This window comes from Pseudophryne corroboree, chromosome 4 (genome assembly GCF_028390025.1).
Source record: "Pseudophryne corroboree isolate aPseCor3 chromosome 4, aPseCor3.hap2, whole genome shotgun sequence".
Taxonomy (NCBI): Eukaryota; Metazoa; Chordata; class Amphibia; order Anura; family Myobatrachidae; genus Pseudophryne; species Pseudophryne corroboree.
The window spans coordinates 819,831,864-819,844,867 of record NC_086447.1 but is presented as its reverse complement, the minus strand read 5'-3'; the positions used below and the strand labels follow the sequence as shown (position 1 = coordinate 819,844,867).

Below are 13,004 nucleotides of genomic sequence, written 5' to 3'. Positions count from 1 at the left end.
ACGTTGCCGTTTAAGATTTCCACGGCCCCGAGAATTTTCACCAAGGTAATGGCGGAAATGATGGTGCTCCTGCGCAGGCAGGGTGTCACAATTATCCCATACTTGGACGATCTCCTCATAAAGGCGAGATCTCGGGAGAAGTTGCTGGACAGCGTGTCTCTGTCCATGAAGACGTTGCAGTTGCATGGCTGGATTCTCAATATACCGAAGTCCCAGCTAGTCCCTACAACGCGTCTGACCTTTTTGGGCCTGATTCTAGACACAGACCAGAAAAAGGTTTTTCTTCAGATCGAAAGGGTTCAGGAGCTCATAGCCCTGGTCAGGAACCTATTAAAGCCAAAAAAGGTTTCAGTACATCATTGCACACGGGTTCTGGGAAAGATGGTGGCTTCATACAAGGCCATCCCCTTCGGCAGGTTCCATGCGAGGACTTTTCAATGGGACCTCTTGGACAAGTGGTCCGGGTCCCATTTACAAATGCATCAAAGGATCACCCTGTCTCCCAGGACCAGGGTATCTCTCCTGTGGTGGCTGCACAGTGCTCACCTACTAGAGGGTCGCAGGTTCGGAATTCAGGACTGGGTCCTAGTGACCACGGACGCAAGCCTCCGAGGCTGGGGAGCAGTCACACTGGGAAGAAATTTCCAAGGTCTCTGGTCAAATCTAGAGACTTGTCTCCACATCAACATCCTGGAGTTGAGGGCCATATACAACGCCCTGCATCAAGCGGAGGAATTGCTTTGGGGAAAACTGGTTCTGATTCAGTCAGACAATGTCACGGCAGTGGCTCATATAAACCGCCAAGGCGGAACAAGGAGCAGAGTGGCCATGGCAGAAGCGACCAGGATTCTACGCTGGGCGGAAGGCCATGTAAGCGCACTATCAGCAGTGTTCATCCCGAAGGTGGACAACTGGGAGGCGGACTTCCTCAGCAGGCACGACCTGCATCAGTGAGAGTGGGGACTTCATAAGAAAGTCTTCGCACAGATCACAGGTCGGTGGGGACTGCCTCAGATAGACATGATGGCATTCCGTCTCAACAAAAAACTAAAGCGGTATTGCGCCAGGTCAAGGGACCCTCAGGCGGTAGCAGTAGACGCTCTGGTGACACCTTGGGTGTTCAGATCGGTCTATGTGTTTCCTCCTCTTCCTCTCATACCCAAGGTGTTGAGAATAATAAGAATAAGCAGGGTCAGAACAATCCTCATTGTTCCAGATTGGCCACGGAGGACTTGGTATCCGGAGCTGCAAGAGTTGCTCACAGAAGATCCGTGGCCTCTTCCTCTAAGGCAGGACCTGCTGCAGCAGGGGCCCTGTCTGTTCCAAGACTTACCGCGGCTGCGTTTGACGGCATGGCGGTTGAACGCCGGATCCTAGCGGAAAAAGGGATTCCGGAGGAGGTCATTCCTACCCTGATCAAGTCTAGGAAAGACGTGACGTTGAAACATTATCACCGTATATGGCGAAAATATGTTTCTTGGTGTGAGGCCAGAGCTGCTCCTACGGATGAGTTCCATTTGGGCCGTCTACTTCACTTCCTTCAAACAGGAGTGAATTTGGGCCTAAAATTAGGGTGCATAAAGGTCCAAAATTTCGGCCTTATCTATTTTCTTTCAAAGAGAATTGGCCTCTCTTCCTGAAGTACAGACTTTTGTGAAGGGAGTGCTGCATATTCAGCCTCCCTTTGTACCTCCGGTGGCGCCTTGGGATCTTAACGTGGTGTTACGTTTCCTCAAGTCACCTTGGTTTGAACCACTCAAAACAGTGGAGTTGAAATACCTCACGTGGAAAGTGGTCATGTTGTTGGCATTAGCTTCGGCAAGGCGTGTTTCAGAACTGGCGGCTTTATCACATAAAGCCCATACTTGGTTTTTCACGTGGATAGGGCAGAGTTGAGGACTCATCCTTAATTTCTGCCAAAAGTGGTATCATCTTTTCATGTGAACCAACCTATTGTCGTGCCTGTGGCTACACGGGACTTGGAGGATTCCGAGTCCCTGGATGTGGTCAGGGCTTTGAAGATTTATGTGACCAGAACGGCTAGGATCAGGAAGACTGAAGCTCTGTTTGTTCTGTATGCGGCCAACAAGGTTGGCGCTCCTGCTTCAAAGCAGACTATTGCTCGCTGGATCTGTAACACGATTCAGCAGGCGCATTCTACGGCAGGATTACCATTGCCTAAATCGGTTAAGGCCCATTCCACTAGGAAGGTGGGCTCTTCTTGGGCGGCTGCCCGAGGGGTCTTGGCATTACAGTTGTGCCGAGCAGCTACTTGGTCGGTGTCAAACACCTTTGCAAAGTTTTTTATAAGTTTGATACCCTGGCTGAGGAGGACCTCCTGTTTGCTCAATTGGTGCTGCAGTCATCCGCACTCTCCCGCCCGTTTGGGAGCTTTGGTATAATCCCCATGGTCCTTACGGAGTCCCAGCATCCTCAAGGACGTTAGAGAAAATAAGATTTCTCTAACGTCCTAGTGGATGCTGGGGACTCCGTAAGGACCATGGGGATAGACGGGCTTCGCAGGAGACATGGGCACTTTAAGAAAGAATTTAGGTTCTGGTGTGCACTGGCTCCTCCCTCTATGCCCCTCCTCCAGACCTCAGTTTGATACTGTGCCCAGACGAGCTGGGTGCTTTTCAGTGAGCTCTCCTGAGCTTGCTGTGAGAAAGTATTTTGTTAGGTTTTTTATTTTCAGGGAGCTCTGCTGGCAACAGACTCCCTGCATCGTGGGACTGAGGGGAGAGAAGCAGCTCTACTCTCTGAAGCTAGGTCCTGCTTCTTAGGCTACTGGACACCATTAGCTCCAGAGGGATTGGTACGCAGGATCTCACCCTCGCTGTCCGTCCCGGAGCCGCGCCGCCGTCCCCCTCGCAGAGCCAGAAGATAGAAGCCGGGTGAGTATGAGAAGAAAAGAAGACTTCAGAGGCGGCAGAAGACTTCATGATCTTCACTGAGGTAACGCACAGCACTGCAGCTGTGCGCCATTGCTCCCACACACCTCACATACTCCGGTCACTGTAAGGGTGCAGGGCGCAGGGGGGGGCGCCCTGGGCAGCAATATAAACCTCTTATTTGGCAAAAGGAGCATATATACAGCTGGACACTGTATATATGCATGAGCCCCCGCCAATTTTACACTTTTAGCGGGAGAGAAGCCCGCCGTCGAGGGGGCGGGGCTTCTCCCTCAGCACTCACCAGCGCCATGTTTTTCTCCACAGCACCGCTGAGAGGAAGCTCCCCGGACTCTCCCCTGCTCATACCACGGTAGAAGAGAGGGTTTTAAAGAAGAGGAGGGGCACATAATTCGGTGCAGATAATAACAGCGCTACTGGGTAAACATTAAATTGCTGTGTTTTTCCTCGGTCATATAGCGCTGGGGTGTGTGCTGGCATACTCTCTCTCTGTCTCTCCAAAGGGCCTTGTGGGGGAATTATCTTCAGATGAGCATTCCCTGAGTGTGTGGTGTGTCGGTACGTGTGTGTCGACATGTCTGAGGTAAAAGGCTCTCCTTAGGAGGAGATGGAGCAAATGTGTGTGTGAGTGGTGTCTCCGTCGACAACGCCGACACCTGATTGGATATGTGAAATTAAGTGCTGAGGTCAATTTATTGCACAAAAGATTAGAGAACAGACAGTGAATCTACACAGGTCTGTCCCTATGTCGCAGAGACCTTCAGAGTCTCACAATGCTCACTATCCAAAATAATAGACACTGATATCGACATGGAGTCTGACTCCAGTGTCGACTACGATAATGCAAAGTTACAGCCAAAACTGGCAGAAAAGTATTCATCACTGAGGGGGCATGCCCAGCGCTCTGAGCCGCTGGCATGCTCCCTCTGACTCCACTGACTCCCTCTGACTCCCAACTGACCCCCCCCCCCCACCGCGGGACACTGTGGCTCGCGGGTGGGACAGCGGGACAGTCCCCAAAAAACGGGACTGTCCCGCGAAAATAGGGACAGTTGGGAGGTATGATATGATTATTGTAATAAAAGATGTTTTGCATATCACTGATGACTCATCTGTCCCTGCCACGAGGGTACACATGTTTAAGGGGAAGAAAGCTGAGGTAAATTTCCCTCCTCTCATGAAGAAAAAGAGCGGGAATCTCCAGACAAGAAGCTGCAGCTTCCCAAAACGAATTCTCAGGGAGTATACTTTCCCTACTAGGGCCAGGATACGAGGGGAATCTTCCCCTAGGGTGGACAAAGCCTTGTCACGTTTACCCAAAAGGTAGCGCTGACTTAACAGCTATCCTCAGGGATCCTGCAGATAGCTTGCAGTAAAAGTACTTTGAAGTCCATTTACACACATGCTGGTACACTACTCAGACCGGCGATTGTGTCGGCATGGGTTTATAGCGCTGTAGCAGCGTGGACAGATACCTTATCAGCGGAGATTGAAACCCTAAATAAGGATACCATGGTATTGACCCTAGTATATGTGTGTGTGTGTGTGTGTGTGTATATATATATATATATATATATATATAGTTACGAATAAAGCGGCATTCTCAGGACTTAATTCATTGAAAACAGGACATCACCCCGTCAAGCAACGTTTCGGTTTTATTCAAAAAAACGTCTTCAGGCTTACATAACAAACACAAGAACTTATCTTACCTATATAGCAGCATATCACCATGTGCAGATCGTGCCGTTTTTGTGTTTGTTATGTAAGCCTGAAGACGGTTTTTTAAATAAAACCGAAACGTTGCTTGACGGGGTGATGTCCTGTTTTCAATGAATGAAGTCCTGAGAGTGCCGCTTTATTCGTAACTATACATGCAAATGCTTTTGCTTGAGAAGGCACCGGGCGTTTATATCGATATTTCTCTAGGAGTGCCAGGTCTGGAACTGTGTATATATATAGATAGATATATATAGATAGATATATATAGATAGATAGATATATATATATAGATAGATAGATATATATATATATATATATATATATATATATATATATATATATATATATATAATGCTGTCTTATATATATGTAAAACATGCCCAAAGAGACATTAGTCTACTGCAGAGGTTCTCAAACTCGGTCCTCAGGACCCCACACAGTGCATGTTTTGCAGGTAACCCAGCAGGTGCACAGGTGTATTAATTACTCACTGACACATTTTTAAAGGTCCACATGTGGAGCTCATTATTTCAATTGTGATTCTGTGAGGAGACCTGCAAAACATGCACTGTGTGGGGTCCTGAGGGCCGAGTTTGAGAACCTGTGGTCTACTGGGTTCTAAAGTCAACTCTATGTCGATTTCTGCTAGAAGTGTCCTGTGGAACATGCAATGGACAGGTGATGCCGACTAAAAGAGGCATATGGAAGGTTTACCTTACAAGGCTGAGGAATTGTGTGGAGAAGGGCTCTCGGACCTGGTCTCCACAGCTATAGCTGGTAATTCTGATCTTTTGCCTTATATTCCCTCACAGCCTAAGAAAGCACGACATTGTCAAATACAGTCCTTTCGGTCGCAGAATAACAAGAAAGTACGAGGAGCGTCCTTTCTTACCAGAGGTAAGGGTACAGGGCACAGCTAGTTCCCAGGAACAGAAGTCCTCCCCGGCCTCTACTACATCCACCGCATGACGCTGGAGCTCCGCTAAGGGAGTCCGCCCCAGTGGGAGCACGTCTTCGGCTCTTCAGCCACATCTGAGTTCACTCACAGGTGGTTCCCGGGGCAATAAAAAAAATTGTTTCTCAGGGTTACAGGCTGGATTCGAAAGGTACCTCCTCGCCGGTTTTTCCTTATCGGACCTACCGGCTTCTCTCCCAGGAGGGGAGATAATATTAAATACAATTCAAACATTGTATCTCCAACAGGTGGTGCTCAAGGTTCCCCTCCTGCAACAAGGAAGGCGATATGACTCCACCTTGGCTGTAGTCCCGAAACCGTACGGTTCGGTCAGACCTATTTTTAAAAATTAAAATCTCTAAACCTATACGGGAAAAGGTTCAAATTTAAAGTGGAATCGCCCAGAGCGATCATCGCCAGTCTGGAAGGGGGGGATTTGATGGTGTATCTAAACATAAAGGCTGCATACCTTCATGTTCCCATTTATCCACCCCATCAAGCGTACCTGACAATTACGGTACAGGATTGTCATTACCAATTTCAGGGTAATTGGCAGTAATAATGGTGCTCCTACGCAAGCAAGGAGTCACAGTTGTCCCATACTTGGACGATCTCCTAATAAGGGCGAGATCAAAAGAGCAGTTGTTGAACAGCGTGTCACTTTCGCTGAAGGTGTCACAGCAACACGGCTGGATTCTCAATTTCCTGAGGTCACAGTTGGTTCCTATAACTCGTCTGCCCTTCTTGGGTATGATTCTGGATACAGACCAGAAATGGGTTTACCTTCAGATAGAGAAGGCCCAGGAACTCATGACTCTGGTCAGGGACCTATTGAAACCAAGACAGGCGTCAGTGCATCACTGCACTCGAGTCCTGGGAAAAACATTCCCTTCAGCAGGTTCCATGCGAGGACTTTCCAATGGGACCTACTGGACAAGTGGTCCGGGTCACATCTACAGATTCATCAGTTTCACCCTATCCCCCAGGGCCAGGGTATCTCTCCTGTGGTGGCTGCAGAGTGCTCACCTTCTAGAGGGCCGCAGATTCGGCATTCAGGACTAGATCCTGGTGACCGCGGACGCGAGCCTCCGAGGCTGGGGAGCAGTCACACACGGAAGAAATTTCCAAGGTCTTTGGTCAAGTCAAGAGACTTGTCTTCACATCAACATATTGGAACTAAGGGCTATATACAACGCCCTAAGTCAAGCGGAGACCTTTCTTCGCGACCAACCAGTTCTGATCCAGTCAGACAACGTCACCGCAGTAGCTCATGTAAACCGCCAAGGCGGCACAAGGAGCACAGTGGCGATGGCGAAAGCCACCAGAATTCTTCGCTGGGCGGAGAATCATGTAAGAGCACTGTCAACAGTGTTCATTCCGGAAGTGAACAACTGGGAAGCAGACTTCCTCACCAGACATACGTCCTGGAGAGTGGAGACTTCATCAGGAAGTCTTCGCACAGATTGCAGTTCGGTGGGGACTGCCACAGATAGACAGGATGGCGTCCCGCCTCAACAAAAAGCTGCTGAGTTATTGCGCCTGGTCAAGGGACCCTCAGGCAGTAGCGGTAGACGCCCTAGTGACACCGTGGGTGTTCCAGTCAGTCTATGTATTTCCTCCTCTTCCTCTCATACCCAACGGTTGAGAATAATAAGAAAAAGGAGGAGTGAAAACAATCCTCATTGTTCCAAATTGGCCATGAAGGATCTGGTATCCGGATCTGCAGGAAATGCTTACAGAAAATCCGTGGCCTCTTCCTCTAAGGCAGGACCTGTTGCAACAGGGCCCATGTCTGTTCCAAGACTTACCGCGGCTGCGTTTAACGGCATGGCGGTTGAACGCCGGATCCTAGCGGAAAAAGGCATACCGGATGAGGTCATTCCTACGCTGATAAAGGCTAGGAAGGACGTGACATCTTAACATTATCACCGTATCTGGCGAAAATATGTTTCTTGGTGTGAGGCCAGGAATGCTCCTACGGAATAATTCCATCTGGGCCGTTTCCTTCACTTTCTACAAACCGGAGTGAATTTGGGCCTAAAACTTAGGCTCCATTAAGGTTCAGATTTCGGCCCTATCCATTTTCTTTCAAAAAGAGTTGGCTTCTCTACCAGAAGTTCAGACGTTTGTAAGGGGAGTGCTGAGTATTCAGCCCCTTTTTGTGCCTCCGTTGGCACCTTGGGATCTTAACGTGGTGTTAAGTTTCCTAAAGTCACACTGGTTTGTACCGCTTAGAACAGCGGAGTTAAAATATCTCACGTGGAAGGTGGTCATGTTATTAGCCTTGACTTCGGCTAGACGTGTGTCAGAATTAGCGGCTTTGTCGCATAAAAGCCCCTATCTGGTTTTCCATATGGATAGAGCAGAATTGCGGACTTGTCCACGATTTCTGCCGAAAGTGGTTTCATCTTTTCATATGAACCAACCTATTGTGGTGCCTGTGGCTACTCGTGATTTGGAGGATTCCGAGTTGCTTGATGTGGTCAGGGCTTTGAAGGTTTATGTAGCCAGAACGGCTACGGTCAGGAAAACAGAGTCGTTGTTTATCCTGTATGCATCCAGCAAGCTTGGTGCTCCTGCTTCAAAGCAAACTATTGCTCGCTGGATCTGTAACACGATTCAGCAGGCTCATTCTGCGGCTGGATTGCCGCTGCCAAAATCAGTTAAGGCCCATTCCACTAGGAAGGTGGGCTCTTCTTGGGCGGCTGCCCGAGGGGTATCGGCATTACAACTTTGCCGAGTGGCTACTTGGTCAGGTTCAAACACTTTTGCAAAGTTCTACAAGTTTGATACCCTGGCTGAGGAGTACCTCTTGTTTGCTCAATCGGTGCTGCAGAGTCATCCGCACTCTCCCGCCCGTTTGGGAGCTTTGGTATAATCCCCATGGTCCTTAGAGTCCCCAGCATCCACTAGGACGTTAGAGAAAATAAGATTTTACTTACCGGTAAATCTATTTCTCGTAGTCCGTAGTGGATGCTGGGCGCCCGTCCCAAGTGCGGACTGCTTCTGCAATACTTGTATATAGTTATTGCTCAATAAGGGTTAAGTTATGGTTGCATCAGGGTTTGACATGATGCTCTCTTATTTGTCATACTGTAAACTGGTTGTTATCACATGTTATACGGTGTGATTGGTGTGACTGGTATGAATCTTGCCCTGGATTACCAAAATCCTTTCCTTGTACTGTCAGCTCTTCTGGGCACAGTTTCTCTAACTGAGGTCTGGAGGAGGGGCATAGAGGGAGGAGCCAGTGCACACCAGAACCTAAATTCTTTCTTAAAGTGCCCATGTCTCCTGCGGAGCCCGTCTATCCCCATGGTCCTTACGGAGTCCCCAGCATCCACTACGGACTACGAGAAATAGATTTACCGGTAAGTAAAATCTTATTTTTACTTACCGGTGAATCTATTTCTCGTAGTCCGTAGAGGATGCTGGGCGCCTGTCCCATGTGCGGACTTCTTCTGCAAGACTTGTTTATAGTTATTGCTTACATAAGGGTTATGTTATAGTTTATCGGTTGACCCGAGGCTATGTTGTTGTTCATACTGTTAACTGGGTAGTTTATCACAAGTTATATGGTGTGATTGGTGTGGCTGGTATGGATCTCGCCCTTAGGTTTACAAAAATCCTTCCTCGTACTGAACATCTCCTCTGGGCACAGTTTCCCTAACTGAGGTCTTGAGGAGGGACATAGAGGGAGGAGCCAGTGCACACCCAGAATCAAAAGCTTTCTTAAAGTTCCCTATCTCCTGCGGAGCCCGTCTATTCCCCATGGTTCTTACGGAGTCCCAGCATCCTCTACGGACTACGAGAAATAGATTTACCGGTAAGTAAAATCTTATTATTAAATACTTTGTTCTTTACATAGTTGAATGTGCTGACAACAAAATCACACAAAAATTATCAATGGAAATCAAATTTATTAACCCACGGAGGTCTGGATTTGGAGTCACACTCTAAATTAAAGTGGACAAACACACTGCAGGCTGATCCAACTTTGATGTAATGTCCTTAAAACAAGTCAAAATGAGGCTCAGTAGTGTGTGTGGCCTCCACGTGCCTGTATGACCTTCCTACAACGCCTGGGCATGCTCCTGATGAGGTGGCGGATGGTCTCCTGAGGGATCTCCTCCCAGACCTGGACTAAAGCATCCGCCAACTCCTGGACAGTCTGTGGTGCAACGTGGCGTTGGTGGATGGAGCGAGACATGATGTCCCAGATGTGCTCAATTGGATTCAGGTCTGGGGAACGGGCGGGCCAGTCCATAGAATCAATGCCTACGTCTTGCAGGAACTGCTGACACACTCCAGCCACATGAGGTCTAGCATTGTCTTGCATTAGGAGGAACCCAGGGCCAACCGCACCAGCATATGGTCTCACAAGGGGTCTGAGGATCTCATCTCGGTACCTAATGGCAGTCAGTCTACCTCTGGCGAGCACATGGAGGGCTGTGCGGCCCCCCAAAGAAATGCCACCCCACACCATTACTGACCAACTGCCAAACCAGTCATGCTGGAGGATGTTGCAGGCAGCAGAACATTCTCCTTGGAGGAGGTGGCTGCCGTGCCCGAGGTGGCGGGGGCACCTGTCTTGCCCGAGATTGGGGTCCTGACCTTGCCCGGGGAGGTGGGGGCATTTGTCGTTCCCGGGGTGCAGGGGGTGCTTGTCTCGCCCTGGGTGCTGGTGGTTCCTGTCTTGCCCGGGGTGCTGGTGGTTCCTGTCTTGCCCGGGGTGCTGGTGGTTCCTGTTTTGCCTGGGGTACAGGGGGCACCTGTCCTGCCTGGGGTAGGTTGGGCTCGTCCATCTCTGGGGGTGGTGTGGTCACCTGCCTCTCTTGGTGTACGATGGGCTCATGCATCTTCTCTGCTGGGGGCACCTCTCTCTCCCTTGGCCTCGCCTTTAAATGAAGATGACATTTAAATTCTAAATCCGTAATTAAGCTCAGTGATATGCAAACATCCCTTCTAGTCAGGCTTCCACCATCACCCTTCAATGACCAGCAGTGATCAGTGCTCTACTTGCACCCAAAATCTCATTGCAAGATTCAGTTATACCACCCAAATGTATTAAAGAGCATACGCATTGAGTGGGGTACAGGCATTCCATTACATGAGGTGGGGTACAGGCATTCCATTACATGAGGTAAGGATTTGATAGACTAACAGGGATGTCACGTCTCCAGACTCTGTCACGTCTGTCACATGTGCTCAGTGAGAACCTGCTTTCATCTGTGAAGAGCACAGGGCGCCAGTGGCGAATTTTCTTGGTGTTCTCTAGCAAATCCCAAACGTCCTGCACGGTGTTGGGCTGTAAGCACAACCCCCACCTGTGGACGTCGGGCCCTCATACCACCCTCATGGAGTCTGTTTCTGATCGCTTGAGTAGACACATGCACATTTGTGGCTTGCTGGAGGTCATTTTGCAGGGCTCTGGCAGTGCTCCTCCTGTTCCTCCTTGCACAAAGGTGGGGGTGGTCCTGCTGCTTGGTTGTTGCCCTCCTACGGCCTCCTCCACGTCTCCTGATGTACTGGCCTGTCTCCTGGTAGCGCCTCCATGCTCTGGACACTACGCTGACAGACACAGCAAACCTTCTTGTCACAGCTCGCATTGATGTGCCATCCTGGATGAGCTGCACTACCTGAGCCACTTGTGTGGGTTGCAGGGAGGTCATACAGGCACGTGGAGGCCACACACACTACTGAGCCTCATTTTGACTTGTTTTAAGGACATTAGTTGGATCAGCCTGTAGTGTGTTTTTCCACTTTAATTTTGAGTGTCACTCCAAATCCAGACTTCCATGGGTTAATAAATTTGATTTCCATTGATAAATTTTGTGTGATTTTGCTGTCAGCACATTCAACTATGTAAAGAACAAAGTATTTAATACGAATATTTCATTCATTCAGATCTAGGATGTGTTATTTTAGTGTTCCCTTTATTTTTTTGAGCAGTGTGTGTGTGTGTGTATATATATATATATATATATATATATATATATATATATATATATATATATACATATATAATTTACTGCCATAAGCCTGTAGTAATAGCAGCACCTTCCTGCAGAATACTGTCAGCGGGTGTCATTCAGTATGCCGCCTATGGGGATCCCAGCGCTCAATATACCGGTGCCAGAATCCCGACACCCGGCATACCGACAACTATTCTCCCTCTTCGGGGCCACGACCCCCCTGAAGGGAGAATAAATAGTGCCGCGCGCCACCGTGCCCTCAGCGGGGCTCATATGCGCTCCCCCAGCTGCCGGCGATTGGGTTCCTGGCGCCGGTATACTGGCGCCGGGATCCCGCTCGCCGGCCACTCATACTACACCCCTGTCAGCAATATGGGATAATAATGACACTCAGGCATTAGGCTTCGACAGCCCTCGGGGACACTGCTTATCAGGATGTAACATTAAATCGACCGAACTTCTATACCAGCCTGGGACATGTCCTTCCGCCAGCAGCAGTTACCTGAAGGTCTTTGGAAGAAGTCTCTCCGGTCAGTCACATAGCATGTGTAGTTGTTTGGGCAGGTTTCTGGGCCATCACCCACCTTTAGCCAGAGGTCCAGGTTGTGCCTTCAGCCTGGCAAAGCCTACGTGGGGTGGGAGGGAGGAGGAGGAGAGGTGCCTTTGGAGAACTCTGTGAGGGAGAAGAGGAGCCCACTCGCCTGCCGAAAGTATACAGTACGTTAATATTATTCCCCATCATGGAGGAGGGGGGAGGCACGGTTTGCTCTCGACCGTGGCAGCAAGTGAGAGCGGGTTTTATTGGCTGCAGGCCCTTAGAATTATGGGGCCCTTGGGCAACTAAGACCATTAAACCCAATGGAAGAGATGGCCCTGATAGCAGCCTACCCTGGATAGTACTGACTTACTGACACATTTTGTGCAACTGTAGCAGCCCACACTGTATAGCACTGGTTTACTGACACATTGCATGTAACTGTAGCAGCCTACTCACCTTAAACATTAACCCTAATACCCTATCCCTGGCCCTAAAACACTAACCTCTGACCCTAACCTAACCCCAAACCTCTACCTAATCATAATCTTTAACCCTAATATCTTAAGCCAAACTGATAAACCAACCATAATATCCTATCCCTAACCCCATCCCCCAAACTAACCCGAATACTCTCTCCTCTAATCCAAACCACTAAAACAACCCTAATACCCCATCCCTAATACCATAATCCCTAACTCTAATACTGTAATGTGCAGACTGGATGGGCCACATATAAAAAAAAGCATACATTTCCTGTGTTGTCTCCTCATCATTCTGTAGGCCATCCTTACCTCATATATTCTTTACACTATGGTCCTCATACACAACAGGAAAGTACAGACTATGCACCTGCAGGATATGTTCCCTAGTGGTCAGGGTAAAAAGTGCAGTGAAAGGACTGT

At 48.9% G+C, this 13,004-nt stretch overlaps 1 protein-coding gene across 3 annotated transcripts in view; it reads left to right on the top strand.

Moving 5' to 3' along the window:
• The window catches only part of APLF (aprataxin and PNKP like factor), a 390,356-nt gene that overhangs the window by 169,338 nt on the left and 208,014 nt on the right, over positions 1-13,004 (top strand). The window lies entirely within an intron of this gene.